Here is a 16246-nt window from a genome sequence, read left to right on the forward strand (position 1 = left end):
TAATAATTGAGAACAACAGAAAATTACATTTTAAGTGCTCATCAAGGTGAGAATGAGGCACTTCATGACTCTTAGTACATCCTTGTTAAGAATTTTGCCAAACAAAAGAATGCACAGGTTCATATTGAAGTTACCTTCCTATGTGTGTGTTTGTGCCATACAAAACCAATTTTTTTTAGAGATACCTAACCTAGTTAAAAACAAAACAAAAACAAAAAAAAAAAAACAAATTGCCTTGGATGGAGAATTGTGTTAAAACCTCTAATATATGCTGGTTTTGTACTCCAGTTTGATAATTTAAAATGCAGTGTGGATACCTGCTTTGTTTCCTTTAGGGTTCAGGCAGGCTGAGATATTGTATTTAGCTGCAGTTTGCTATAAGAAAAGTTCCCTCTGTAAGGTGCAGCATCAATGTCTTAACACTGAATATTGCCAATACAGCAGCTGTTGCTTAGATTGTCAACATATGCATATGCTACGTAGCTGGTAGAAACAACATCATGGAACAACTGTCTTCTTTAGAAGTTTCACTTTCTTCCCAGTTCTGCCCTTATGCCATGCAATTCAAGGAGCTGCAAAAGTTTGCCTTTGGCATTAACAAGACACATTAGCAAAGTACAGTTTTTAGGTTCTCCTTTAGCTGGAACACTATGCCTTAGTCTTGTAAAATTCAGTTATGATTCTAGCTGTAAAATGTACTTATCTCCCCTTCTCATAATAAAGGTAAGAACTTATTCACAGTAAATGACTTGTGTGTTGCTCTTTGCGTATCCACTGCAAGTTTTGCAAGCATGTCACTCTTCCTGTAGCCAGATAATTTTGGCCAGTGAAGTCCCACAGGGTCAAAGGTGCATCTTTTCTGTCCGTTAGTATAGTAAACAAGTCGGGAAGGGCTTGATCACTCATGCCTACTCTCCAGTTCCTTCTTTAGTGTTCTTGGAACATGAAGAATGAAAGGTAGAGGTCCTGTTTCTAAAAACTCTTGTTCTTATAGAAAGAAGTATCTCTTTAGGGTTTTTTTGTCTCCTGATTGTTCATCGATGTATTCTGCTATAGGTAGTTCCAAATCAGTACAGCTGAGTGGAGCTAAGAAACAGATGGTAATAATTACAGAAAGACTTTATATAGGAGGCATCCAGAGAAAACACATACATTAGAATGCAATGATTTGTACAAATGTGTATGGAACTCTGTTTCACACTGAATAAAAATTGCATTTCTAAGTTGCACAGATCCTTGTTGAGTGTGCTCATATATTACCAGTGACTTAGATAATTCTTGGAAAAGCATAATAGACAGAGATCTACTTTGAGATACTCTGAGTAGAAATTGCTTCCCCTTTCATTCTCTCAGCAAAGGAGATAAACGGCTTTAGAAAAAATTTTGAGAGGTTTTGTCCTGTACAGATAAATATTCAAGGCCTCACACATATCCTGTTTCTTCTCTTTGCAGTTGGCATGGTTTGGCAAATTATTAAGTTGACCGAGTTCTGAAGCTATTGAAACTAGAATTATCAGGCAGAAATGTTACCACAGTATACTCTGGGGAAAGAAAATTTGGTATCGTCTCTCCCCTGAACCTCCAATCGTTATTATTATTGTCTTAAATAAATGATGGACACTACATTGGGAGAAAAAAATTAAAGGAAAAGGTAACCATGAGACAGTGCTACAGGATATCTGAGGCAGTGCTGGATAATCATTCACATTTAATTAAATCCACAAGTTTCTAAACGTCAAGCACTTTCACTAAGACCTATTAGGGGGAACCAGAGTGTATGCTCAGAGTTCTGTGTTAGCAAAGGCAACATTCATGTCCTGGAAAACACAGCTAAGCATCAAAAAAATTGAATTCAGACATGCTAACCATCTAGCTGATCTAATAAAATTTTTGAGAAAGATGACAGTGTAAAACAGAAATGGGTATGTTTAGTCATTTCAGGTTTAGAATAAATCTTTATGTCTGAGTTTTGTTTTGGAGCAGAAATGGAAAGATCAGGAATTTTCTGCTAGCAGCTATTCTCTCTTTGTTGACAGTAAGAATCTAAGACTGTTGTCCCCAGTTTGCATGGATTGGCTTTTGATAATTATATCTGTGACCAAGAAAAAAAGTTGTTATAAAGAGGTACAACAGCAGAAATAAAGCTAGTAGCTGTTTATTTGCTATGATTGAAATAAATTGCTATGAATTTGTACAAACATTTCCCACAGAGACATAGGAGAGGGAAGACAGATCCAAAGGCTTGTCAAACATAATGTTGCCAGACAGTGATTTTGGTGAGAAGTAGGTAGGAAGTATATTACTCTTTTGAGCTTTTTCATGTGTCTGAGATAGATCCTAAGAGCACTGTGTCTCACTGAGGCATCAGGATGCCCAGGGGCTGGCAGGGCAGCCCATCACCAAACATCATACTATCCCCACCATATGCAAAACTTAGGGCGATCCCCAGGCCAATACCTGCCCATATACCTCGAGTCCCAGTTCTAGCTCAGACATTTTTTTCTGGACTCTCTTTAGCAACACTCACATTTCAGCCAGCTCCTCTGTAATGTACAGGGAGTTTCATAGAAACATAAATGTTGGTTGGAGAAGACCTCAGGTGGCCATGTATTTCAACCCATTCCTTGATGCAGAACTATCACCAATATTAAGCCAATCAGCCTTCATACTTTCTAGGTAAGTCTTGAGCACCTCCATGGGCACAAATTTCACAACTTCCTTGAACAACCTGGCTGAGCATGGTGCTACCCTGCTCCAGAACTTTTTCTTCATGTACAATTTTATCTTCCCAAGCTACAACTTGAGGCCATTATCCCCTGTTATGTCATCTGGCAATATCCAAGGAGACTTTGACTGTACCACCTGTTCATTAATCTTCAAATAAATATAAGTAGAAGCCATTAGTTTTGTCTTCACCGAGCTATATAACTTCAGTTTCCCCAGGTGCCATTCACGGTGAATATTCTGTGGCCCTGATCATCTCTGTAGTCTTCCATTGTATCCTCACCAATTTCTTTTTATCACTCTTAAACTGTGAAGTCCCAGGCTGGATGTGGTATTTTGCATACAGCCGTACCAGTGTTAAGTAGAGAAGAATAACTTCCCTTGGTCTTGTGACCAAAGTCTCTTAAACACAGTTCAATATGTAGTTTGCCTTATTCTCAAAGACAGAGCACCAGTGGCTTATCTCTAACCTTGTGCACAGCACTATCCTCAAGATCTTTTCAGCAGGGCTTTAACTCAGTCCCTCCCTAGCCTGTGCTAATGCATGGAATCATGTCTCCCTAGGTCCAGATCTTTTTGCTTTTTCTTATGGAATCTCATAAGGTTTCTTCTGGTCTAGTTCTAAAGTTTATTACAGTCTCTTTGGGCATAGCTGTAACATTTGCCATAGCCACAATTACACCTTCCAATTCTGCAAATGTTCTAAGTGCAGTTTGTGCTATTATCCAGGTCATTGAACATGTTGAACATTAAACTATAAAAGAGTAAATTCAGTCTAGATATAAGGAAGAAATTTTTTTATGATGAGGATGGTGAAACACTGGAACAGGTTATCCACCCCTGGGTAATAGTCAGGGTGGATAGGGCTCTGAGCAACCTGATAGAGTTGAAGATGTCCCTACTCATTGCAGGGAGGTTGGACTAGATGGCCTTTAAAGGTCCCTTCCAACACAAACCATTCTATGATTCTGTGATTTAATCCTGAGCTCTCTTTTAGATGTCTTAAAAAATCCAGAACATCTAGCTATCACTGACTTCCTTTTCCTCCATGGGAGCTTCCCAAAGTGTCCCAACACAACATCCTGAGTAAAATTTAATATTCAGTTGTAAAATCCAGAATCAAAAATCTGCTGCTTACCTTCTCATTTCACCTCTAAATCCTTAACTTCATCATCTCAGATACACTGCAACCAAGTTGCCTTCCAAGACAACCATGAGGTCTTCCCTATTTATGAATAAGGCACTAACGCTCAGCATCCCCTCCAGCACTCACATTAGGAGATTGTCACCAGACTTTTTTTTTTTTTTTCTTAATCAGTGGTAGAAGTACAATTACACCATTATTGGAGAGCTTCACCTTTTCCCTGGGGACATGAAGTCTTTCCTTAGCCATAATAATTACGTTGCATATAATAAGAATGTATGGTTAATGGGAGACAAAATTTTACATGGCTATAAACTACTGTTATTCTTTATTACCAGAGTTCCTAGGAGTACATTTCATGCCCAAATACAAGAAAAGTTTTTGCCTACAAATTACATCTGAGACATTCCAGTGTGTACATCACAGCAATTTTAGAAAAATCTGTGCCTGCTTTGTAATATTCTGTAAATAACTTTTATTCATATAGTAACTGCACAAGTATTAGTTATAATGAAACTAGCTGCATGGACAGAATCAATAATTTTTGCTATTATCATGCCATTCTGCATTCAACCATTTGACCTTTTTTCTTTTTTTTTTACTTTTTTAACAATGGTGAAAGTACAATTTTATTCCTGGAGAGCTTCAATTTTTCCCCAAGGATATGAAAACCTTCCTTGGCTAATATAATAACCCAAACTAAACTCTGGTCCAAAAATCTCCATAAGTAAATGTGGTTTATCTGCAAAAAATGCTACTGAGCTCTTAATAATCAATGTCATGTTTTTCAATTCCAATTCAAAAAGAAGAAGCTCAAGGCAAGATAAGTTCTGCACTCTTCCCAAAACCAGGACGGCAGTAGAAATGTGGCTTCATACAACCCTCTTGGAGCACCAGTTTCAGCTTCTGCTACCTTTAGCAGCCATGTAATAGATATTCAGGGCCATAGAATACCACAGGTGACAGAACATTTGGAAACGTATAACAAAATATTCAGTTTATCATAGGATAAGAAGGAGAAGAATGAGACCAGAGTTAACTCTAAAAGGCAGGAAATTTATCAAGCAAAACAATCTATATAAGCACTAATTAATGTTATCTTAGAAGAAAAAAGACAATTTCACTTGGTGAACAATCCAGTTTATTTAGTAAATCTCACTAAGTTTTCCTTGGAAATGTCCCAAGATTTGGCTAGGGTGATCTCCATTTAGCTGATTGTATCTGGCAGAGGTATAATTTGTAGTAAAACAGTTTTTGTGTGCACTGAATATTCAGGTTTTATCTAAACTGTGAAGCTCTTGTGGTCACATATAGTTTATGAATTTTCAGTCTATCATCAAAGAAATTATAGCCCCTTAAAGAAAGTAATCTTGTATTTTATCTGCCTTGAGAATGTCAGGAAAGTTATAAGAATGTCATGTGTAAGAATAACTTACAAATTAAATTGATCTCGTAACATGGAAAAAGTCACAAAGTTTTCTGTTATGCAGAAGTGCTGATTATAATCCAGTCTTTATATCTGGTTAAGAAAGGGGCATTCTAAATACTTATCTAGATTTTGAAAGTAGTTCTTTACCAACCTGCACCACAAGAAAATTATAAGCATCTTCACATTACCATTGGCAAGTCAGAGCTTAAGTCAGTTCAGCAGTTCAGCTACCTGGGAAACATTATTTCCTTGGATGCCATGATCGACAAAGAGATAGATAACAGAATATCAAAAGCATATAGAGCTTTCGGAAAACTCCATAAAAGAGTTTGGTGCAATAAACACCTGAAGAAAAATACAAAGATTAGTGTCTATAGAGCCTTTGTACTGTCTACTCTTTTATATGGGTATGAATCATGGGTTATGTACCGCTATCACCTGATACTCCTCGAACACTTTTATCAGTGCTGCCTCCATACAATTCTAAACATTCATTGGACTGACTATGTGTCAACTGTTACTGCCCTTGAACAGGCAGGAGTCACCAGCATTGAGGCCATATTGCTGAAATCTCAGCTGCACTGGCCAGGGCGCATCTCCAGGATGGAGTAACACTGCCTCCTTAAGGTTGTGCTCTACGGTGAACTCGTCACGGGTTGCCGCAAGAAATGTGCCCCAAAAAGGGCATATAAGGACTCCCTGAAACAATACCTCAGCCTTGGCCATATTGACCACCATCAGTGGCCCACCTTGGCCTCCAATCAGGAGAGTTAGAGACACACCATACATAACGCTGTTGTCTCTTTGAGAGCACAAGCAGAATTAGTCTCGAGGAGAAAGGGCAGCATAAAAAGAATTGTGCCTATACCACCCAAGGAGACCTTTTGCTGTGCTTTTTGCAACCGAATTTACCTATCCCACTGTCGTGGTTTAAACCCAGTCCGGCAACTTGTTCACTTACTCCCAGTGAGTGGTGCCAAGCTGACAGCAATCGAGGTCCGTGTTCCCCCCCCACTGGGGTTCTCCCCTTCCCCACTCCCGGAGGAACGGGGAGGAGGATTGAAAAAGTGCAACTCCCACGGGTTGAGACAAGAACAGTCCAGCAACCAATGTACACAATTCACCACCGCTACTATCAACTACAACAATGATAAGGGAAAATAACAAGGGAAGAGAATACGATACCACCGGCCGAGAAAACGAGTTCCACCTGGAAGCCTGTGTCCTTCCGGGTAACTCCCAGTCACCCCCCACCCTGGCCATGACGTGCTGTGGTATGGAATACCTCCCTGGCTAGCCCAGGTCAGGCGCCCCGTCTCTGCTTCCTCCCGGCTTCCCCTCCTCCCTGGCAGAGCATGAGTCTCACAAAGTCCTTGGTCAGGGAAAACATCACTTAGCAACAACTGAAAACATCGACTTCACCAACACTGTTCTCAGGCTGGAAGTCAAAACACAGCACTGCACCAGCTACCACAAAGGAAAAAAAAAACCATGACTGCTACTGCTGAACCCAGGACAAATACATAGATGTTACCCCACTGAATTAAAAAAAAAAACTGAAAACCCATTTATATCTCTGATCTTACACTATCCAGTAGCTCCCCCTTCATTCATACCTTCTGGCATATTCCTTTATAGTAATAAAAATTATTGTGAGCTAATTAAAGCTGCAGTTTAAAAATTCAAGTGGAAATATACTGAGATTCACCTTGATCTTATTAAGAAAAGGCTTGGCAAATATCAGTGTTTAAAATTCATAAGCCTAACTGAACAATTCATAATTTTTGTTGATTTAATCCTTAACTAGACAAACGAATTAAGTCAGAAAAGAAGACCTGACAGCAAACTCTGGGAAAAAAACACAAAAAGAAACCCCACCTCAAACCCAACCATATCTGTGTTCCTCATCTACAGAGCTCCAAATGTTAAGTATAGAATGAATTCATTTTTGCCCATAAATTTGCTGTAACATTAAAATGGTTAAGTTTGTAGCAATGAAAGGCATAACAGCCAGCTTTCTCTGGAGCAGGATGAATTAAGTGCACCCTGGGAGACACTTAAAGAAGGGAACATCTGAAATTCCACCTCTCTTTTGATCTGTGAGATGTGTGGTGTGTCACTGGGATTCAAGATTCAGAACCCTTTCTGAAAGGAAGCTGTAAGTATCTGCATGCAGAAGAGCAACCTGGGCTGAGCATCCCCAGAAGAGACAGACACTTCCTCAGAACCATGCAACTGATCAGGTTGTTGTAACAGGAGGGATGACAAATCCTCTTCTTCATCTGTTAATTATTTTCCTGTGTCACTATATTAGACAAACAAGATGATAGAAAGATCGCATTCCATGACTACAGTCGGTAGGGTTTGGATATCTCTTCATGAATTAGACATCAAAATTAAAGGCAAACAAATTCCCCATGTTTAAATTAATCTTTTGGTCTTTCAGCTATGTTTGGTTTCAAGTTCTGTCCTCTGTGCTAAAATTTTAATATGCACATTTGGCATGCTCTCAGAGTGTCTTGTCTGCAAGATCAAATTTCCCCGGGAATTTAAGCAAAGGAATGGCTTATGACTCTAAGTAGCTTTATTTAATTGGCTAGCTGCTGCGTTGCTTAGACTTGTAAGAGTTTAGGAGCCTAAAGTATGTAGCCTAAAGTGCTACAATTCAGCTGCAGTTACCTAGGAAGATTTTTTTAAGGTCACAAAGTAAAGGATCATTGGAATTTGAAAATTCCTAAGGAGTGCTGAATGGGAGTCTTAAGGATAATAATTTGGGGATTTTGATTTCTAAATTGCATGTGAATTCAAAGTTAGATGCCTGAACTATATTTTTGATCTATTCATTAGTTTCTCAATGCTTTAGTTACCTATGTGTGAAGTGTATCTTCCATAACAGTGTTGTGAAGAAGAAAATATTGTAAAGATTGTATACTTTTATATCCTATAGAAACCTAGTTGGTAGGATCTCTGATAAATTAAAGTTTAAAGTAAGACAGTGTTTAAGATTTTAAGATAAATTATGAAAGAAAAGGGAAAAAAACCAGAAGTTTGAACTAATAAAATAAATGAACTGGGAGATAAAGGATCATGAAATTATTTATTTCTGTCTTTTTATGGTCCTCTTCTTCACTGATTTTTTTAAAAGCTTCTGCAGAAAGACTTAAAGGTAATTCAGCACTAATAATCTTTCCATTCCATCTGATGTCTTAGGAAATCAGATGCCTACATCACTTTTACATCTTTTTTTTTTTTTTTTCCAGAGATTGCTAAAGATTCAAAATTAAAACATTCTGAACTTGCCTTTGTAAAATTATTTGCATGATATTTTCCCACTGAAGCCAATACTCAGCATGAGCTGTCTCACTTCACCTGATTGTCCAGTGGTGTAACATCAGTCCCAGTAGCATTATAAGAATTAATGTTTTAACAAATGTGTGTACTTTTTGGAGAAAAAGAAAAATCAATTACAAGGAAAATGATAAAAGAAACAAATAAAATTGGTTATTACACTGAGCTACCTTGCTGTATAAACTTCTTGCATTATTGTAACAAGTAAAACCAGAAAAAAAAACTAACTAATATTGTGAAGCAAGAGAAAGCAGATTGACTAGCAGAGAGCAACAAATTCATTTGTAATAATTTATGCAGATTTTGCTATCACCAGTTTACTTTACTAAAAATACTAAAACTAAAAAACTAAAAACTGATGACAGATTCTGACTACAAAATCCATCAAGCATTTGTTGTAAGTGCTTAAAAATGACTCTGCAAGCAGCAGAAAACAGGAAAAGGCCTTTGGATTCTGAAAACTCTGCTGTAAAACAAGGTATATTATTTTATTCCCCCACTTGAAAGAGATGCAGGACTGTCACGGTAACTTTTCCCAATTATGTACTTTCTCTCAAAAGTATTGCTCACTTAGATGTCTGAAGAAATGCGAGACCTTTTTATTGATTTTTTTTCAAGTGTTTTTTTTTGCTGGTGTGCATTTTTCAAGACTAATGTTAGGACCCTCTCACAGCTCTGCGCCATTACCTTTATTTATTACATTTACCAGAAACATTTCCTCTTTGATGTCCGGTACCCAAAATACTGAGTAGCTGCAACAGCTGGAAAAAGTTCAACATTTTAATGCTACCAAATAAAGCTTGCAATAGTTGCCATGAAATCATTCTCTAAATCAATGTTAAGATTTGTTTATTAGTATCTATTGTTATATAAAGAAGAGAGATGAATGGTAGAAATGTCAAGTGATTTTCAGGCAGTTTTGTATTGTCAAAAGACAAAACCATCCCCCTGTGATGTCAACAAGGACTTTCGTTATTGACTTTGGCGCAGACGTGATTTCACTCAGATTACTTTTGCTTCATATGGAGAGATGGAGGGAAAACAATGAGAGGGGAGGATTTCAACTGTATTTTTTTTTAAACTGTTTGCAGTTGTAGAACCCATAAAACTTGCCCACATATGCAAATGATGAAGGCTGGTTTCTAACAGGAAACATTTATTTCAACATTTCAGCAGGAAATAACATCCAGCCTATCAGAGAAGATGGGTAGGATGGCAAATTTTAGCTGAATGAAAGTTTTCCACTTATGAAAAACCTTTTGTGTCCCCAGTGTTCATACAGAGGAGCATTGCTATTAGGGTTTCACGTCATAGTCCTGTAGCCCCATGCTAAATGAAACTCAGCTATACTTGAGAGGGATGATGGATGAATTGACACTGCAAGCACTTAAACAATGATCATGAAGGAATCTGAGTATTTTAAACTCTCATTTATTGCATAATTTTACTTCCTTGCAAGCCTGACTATTCTTAGGATAAGTATTTACCTTACAGTTTCTATTTGAAGCCAGTTCAGCAAAACTCTTTTTTTTTTGTAGGTAAACTCTAACAAACACAGTGAAATGGTGCTTTCAAGATTGTATGGAGATGCACTTCACGGTCTAGTACTTTTCCTATCAATATGAATATCCTGCTTCTGAGCTTTTTATAGTATTTTTTTTTTTGTGACAACATGGAGTGAAATCTTCATCTGTATTTTTGAAAAATGGTATTGAAGAGGGACAAGTTTTCTCTATATACCTGTTCACTTTCTCTTCTACTTGTGTACCGACCAGAGAAAAAGTTTAACAGATGGAAAAGAAAGGGAACAACTTCCACAGAAGTAAAAATTGCACTTTTGCTCACTTAACATTTTGAAATAACAGAGAGCAGGAGTGTCTGATTTTATGAAAAGTACGATTGTGGTGCTTTTGTTTGTTGTCTGTGAAGTTTTTTCTCTTTCTTTTGGTGGCACATCAGGTAAAATTTAATTTGCATAATTTATTTTGTGTGTACATAAAAAATACATACACAACCTGTAGTTGTTTCCATACTTGTGATGCACTGCACCCGGGCTACTCCTCTGGGACATGGAAAATTTGCCTTGCCTCCCTAACCTACTATCAAAGAGGACATGGTTATGCAGATTCTTTGGTACACTGATCTTTGTTTGGGGCACATACAGAAGGGATGCAGTGTGAGGTATGGAGGGTGGAAATCCTTTTCCACTCACTTCCATACAGAAGATAGACAATGGGGAGCCTTTATAGAGTGGCTGCAATGAAGAGGCATCAGGGTGAATGTATAGCACAGAAAAAATAAGAAAGAAAACTGCAGGGGGGAGGTGGAAAAGAGACAATGGCTGTCAACCCCAACTGCTTTGTCTTCACTCTCTCAACTTTGTCCTCTATAATCTGGATTTGGCCTTTATTCTTGTTATTGAATATGCCCTTTGGAGTGACCCAATAACAGCAACTCTTGGAGTTTTCAAGCACAGCAGACACCAGCTTGTGCTGCATAATAGAAAAGTATGTTCTCATTGTTGCACTGCTCTTGCCGGTTCAAATAGAGTGAGAACCAAGCATAGTTTTCACTTATGCCTCCGTGCAAGTTAAATAATATGATCATTGTTTGTTTAAGTGTGTTTTTCCATAATGTAGTTTCATCTTTGATCTTCTGGCTGTCTGTACTCATAAACTGAGTTCAGATGCATGCATAGACATTGCAAGAAAATCAATTGTGAGTTGTTTGGGAAAAGTGGTAGACTGAGAAAACCAAACTCATGGCAGATAATGTTCTAAAAGTTAGTACCACAGATAATAATGACAAGCACCAGATAGGCACAAAATGGCTAGGATAGACATAGTCACTGCTTCCCCTTCTAACAGTTCTGATCTGTGGTAAGAAGTTACTTCCCTAGAAAAATTCTTTCTTACATGTTAACATTACTTCTAAGTATGAAATCTCTGACCTTTTTCCCAGCCGAGATAGAATAGATTGAGGTACCATTACCAACAAGCTTGAAGAATAAAGGAATAGCTTTTGGCTGAATTAACTTTTGGTCTTGAAGCACTTTAAGCTTCAAAATATTTGCAGTAGGAATCAGCTTACCCACTTTCAGATACCTAAATGTGAATATATACATGTGGACTACTATCTGCAAATTTCTTCAGTGACAGAGAAAATAGGCCCACTCTTCGGGTGTGCTTTAACTGGCCAATTTTAGCTGTCTGCTTCAGGCTGAATGGACTCAAGCCTTGAAAGTGCTGTGCAGTCAGACACAGCAGTAAGCTAAGATGCAATTTACTGATTGAAAAGACAGATAAACCTAAAGCACAGCCTGATTATGATTAACTCTCTCTGCTTTCATGTTTAAACAGGAGGGTTACTGAGAAGTAAGAAACTTGCCCTGGTACAAAAATCTACCCTTGGTCAGATAAATCCTATACTCAGTAAGTCTTAATGACTGGGAATGTATGATTTGTCCTTATTTAGTCCAAATTGTATTTGTTCATATAGTCTAGTCATGTTGTCCTTGTTTTCATAAAGGTTTCAGCTCCATCTGGAAGTGTTAATCCCATCCCATTTTGCAACTCTTTTTAGAAACCTCAAGGGGATATTTCCAGGTCTTGGAGTTCTGTTAAGCTTCAGATGTTCTAATTCCTTGATCACCTGTTCTGGCTGAATCTTACCTCCTTCGATATTTTTTCTTGCTCTCCTGGGAAATTTATGTCAGTTTCTGACATCTGTCCCCAGACTTTCTGTGTGAACACAGAGGCAAAGAATTCATTTGATTGTGCTTTAGTTGTCTGTCTCTGTAGTCAGTAAATTACCCCGGCTGGCTCTTAGAATTTCCACTGTCTCTTCCAATGACCTCTTGCACAATATGTTCTTGAAAAAAAGGAAACTTTGTTATTTATCTCAACCTCTTCTTCAATTTTTCCTTCATTTCTCATCTTTACTGTTCCTAGCAGATTGTTGTGTTTTCAACTGTGTTATGTCATTTCTTCAGTTATCCTCATTATTTTGATACCTTTCATCAGCCTCTTTTTGTGGTCTTTGAATAACTTTTGTGTTTCTTTTCAGAGGCTGGTTTATCAGTTGGATGATTCTAGCAATGACACGGCACACAATTTGAGTACTGTGTGCAGTTCTGGGGTCCACAATTTAGGAAGGTGATAAAGGTCCTTGAATGTGTCCAGAGAAGGGCAACAGAGCTGGTGAAAGGGCTGGAAGGACTGTCCTGTAAGATGTGGCTGAGAACTTTGGGCTTGTCTAATTTGGAGAAAAGGAGGTGAGGGGTGACCTCATTGCTCTCTACAGATTCCTGAGGAGAAGTGGAGGAGGAAGTGCCAATCTCTTCTCCCTGGTATCCAGTGATAGGGTGAAAGAGAATGAGTTAAAGTTACACCAGAGGAAGTTTAGATTGGACATTAGGAAGTGTTCCTTTACTGAGAGGTTTGTGAAACACTTGAACAGGCTACCTAGACAGGTGGTTGATGCTCCAAGCTTCCAACTTCAACAAGTAGAAGTGAGAAAGTGGGCTGGCAGACCTTGGTCACATGAAATGGTACCTCGTGACAGTCATTGCACCTTATTCTCACAGAGTCAGAGGATGAGGTTCTATAATCTTCAAAAGAGAAACATATTTATTTTATAAAACTATCTTATTTTTCTGAAGGGTGTTTTCCAGATGCTCTGGAGGTATTTAAGGTGAGTCACTATAATCTTCTTGACAACCACCACTGGTCTCCAAATATAAAACTACAAGGAATTTTTCTAATAACTTACATAACTATCTGGAAGTTGTGGTTATGAGAAATTGAAAAATGGTTCTGAGTATGAAATAATGGCTCTACACCTGGTTTATGACTTCTGTTCTTATGCAGCATAGTCAGATATGCCCAAGAGTCTCCTGGGGTTCATTCTGAGAAGGGGGGGAACTTGGAGCACAACAGAAAATACAGTTTTAACACCAAGCACTGTTCACACAAGAGAACTGGAGAATGATGGGTAGCAGATATTACTCCTACCAAAATCTAGACTTTGAACAGAGTTTTTGCTTCAAGTGAAAAGTTTACAGACAGGAGTTTTTTCAGTTTTTAATTTTTTCTGAGGGAAGACAACATTTTCCACAGGGAAAGAAACAAAATAAGATAATCTTCCAAATAGTTTTGGCTGTAACAAATGTATGTTTTTGTAAAGTGCTTTTAGACCATCACATAAAGGTCACTGGGGAAGTGGAAAATGTCATTAAGAAATTCACTGACTTGATTTTCCACAGGTTTAGGCTTCATTTGCCAGCTAAATACTACATTTCTTTGTCTACAGTGAAGTCTGTACAAGATTCAAAATGAAGTTAGATTGCATATTCTAGTTCTCTGTTGGTATTAAGGTCACACCAAACTACATCTATAAATTACCCAGGCACAGTCAGTTCTTAATGCAGCCCCTAAGGATACTCCAGTGCAGTGGAATGAAGAGAGGATTTTTCTGGCTTAGCATTAGGCATAACCATTCCAGGCTACATTTCCCCCTGAGCAGTCTTACAACACCCCCAAAATTGAGGACAATCCACCTGACAAAGACCTTCAAAGACCCAGAGTTGCAACAGCTGCTAGAGCTCCTGACAAATCCATCCTGATCACCTGCCCTTCCTGTGAAAGCTCTCAGGCTGTGTTTACCACCACAACCCTCTGAAGCTCCTCTGAAACAAGCCCTTTACACTGGTTCTTCTCTTTCCTACGTTGGAAATAAACCCACCTGCTGAGTATGAGAGGTATAGACCATTAGTACCCAATAAGGAATGAATAAGTGAGTTTAAAACATTTATTATGACATCATTTCTGAAGGTCTGGGAAGTACTGTCAATCACTATTAAATACAGAGGAATTTGGTTATAGGGGACATATTCTCAGGGGTAGCAGCAAATTGAGACCCTGCACAGGGAATTAACTCAAACCAGCCTGTAGGGCATTCTGGCATTGACAGTAAAACCATGAGGCTATTTTGATCTTGAAGTTGCCCTGAGAAGCTCTGAGCAGTAAAGTAAATGGATCTAGAAAGGCTGGATTTCGGAGTCAGTCACATAAATACTTCTTAAGAGCTTTTCTGAGAAATGCAATGCTGATAATATATAGAGTAGGAATTTGACACCCAAGTCAGTGCTGTAAATGCTGAGATATTCCACAAAAAACGGATGTATTCTTTATGAATAGTCCTTGATGCTGCAAGTCACATGTTCTTGCTTAATGCTCTGGAAAAACATATACTAGGAGTTTTACACGGAAAAAAGCTTTCATTAGGAAATGTCAATCCATGAAACTCTTGCAGTGCAGGCTGGAATTTAGGGTGAAATAAAGATTCATCGTAAAATGTCCAATAAATAAAGTATCTGGGCATTTATATACAATTTGAGAAATCCAAGTTAAAACTATTTTTTTCGACAACCTTGTGAAAAAGCCAGATTTTTCTTAGCTATTTTGGGGTCACTAGCCCCTGTTCATGTATACTAGCTTGTTCATTTTTGCATGGATAATTAAATAACCATTGGAATGGAACTACAATTTTGGCAATACAGAGCTTTCTGAAAATTCACTGACAAATTCCACCCAGCTGTAATAAATACTCTCATTGTATTAAACTGGCCAGCTCTTACAGCTCAAGTGCAAATATAGGCCAAGGTAGGGCCTCTTTTTTGCTGGTCCACATGGATATTGAAGTAGACTGAAATCAGTTTCTGATATGTTATCATCTTAATTTCAGCCCTGGGATTTATTTTGCAGTACAGGAAGTCTTCTTATTTTTTTATGCTATTTGTTTATCACTGGGATAATCAATAATAAATTTCTAAAACCAGTTTTCTCCCTTCATTATCTTCAAAATACTTCACTGTAGTCAGATCAGTTTTAAACCAGCTTCATCTCTGTTAAAGTCCTCTGCATCTTTATCTTCTTAGCTATATTTAGGGAAAACATCAAGCACTCTTAACTACTGTGTTCACCTGGAAATTACTTCACTGGCACTTGTTTGAGAACACAGAAGAGATACAACCTAATTGATTCATAAATGTGGAAGGTGTGTAATTCAAAATACATTTTTATAGTAAAAGAAATTGGAAATGAAAAACACATTAAAAGACAGAAGAAAGAAGAATGTGGTTTTGCAATGCAAAGGCTGATATTTAAAATCCATAAAATTTGGGAAATAATAGGTGGCAGCCACTTTCCTGATGTCCTTTATGTAAGTCTTCAACTTGCCACAGATGGTTTGAAGAGTTACAATACCTGGAGCTTAATAATGAAAGAGGTAAAATGTATATGACTGTAAATAATTAATATATAACTTGTCTTACAAAGTCCAGAGGAGCTGTCATGATCCTTACTCCTCTGGCCTTGTGATCTCACTAAAATAACAGTACCTATTGCAATCAAAAGGTAGAATTTAGAATCACAGAATCATAGAACGGTTAGGGTTGGAAAGGATCTTAAGATCATCTAGCTCCAACCCCCCTGCCATGGGCAGGGATACCTCACACACTAGACTATAGTGCACAAGGCTCTGTCCAGCCTGGCCTTGAACACTGCCAGGGATGGAGCACTTTGGGCAACCTGTTCCAGTGC

The sequence above is a fragment of the Pezoporus occidentalis genome, unplaced genomic scaffold, assembly GCF_034315485.1.
Source record: "Pezoporus occidentalis ecotype Australia unplaced genomic scaffold, CSIRO_AGI_Poc_V1 ctg5, whole genome shotgun sequence".
NCBI classification, from domain to species: Eukaryota; Metazoa; Chordata; class Aves; order Psittaciformes; family Psittacidae; genus Pezoporus; species Pezoporus occidentalis.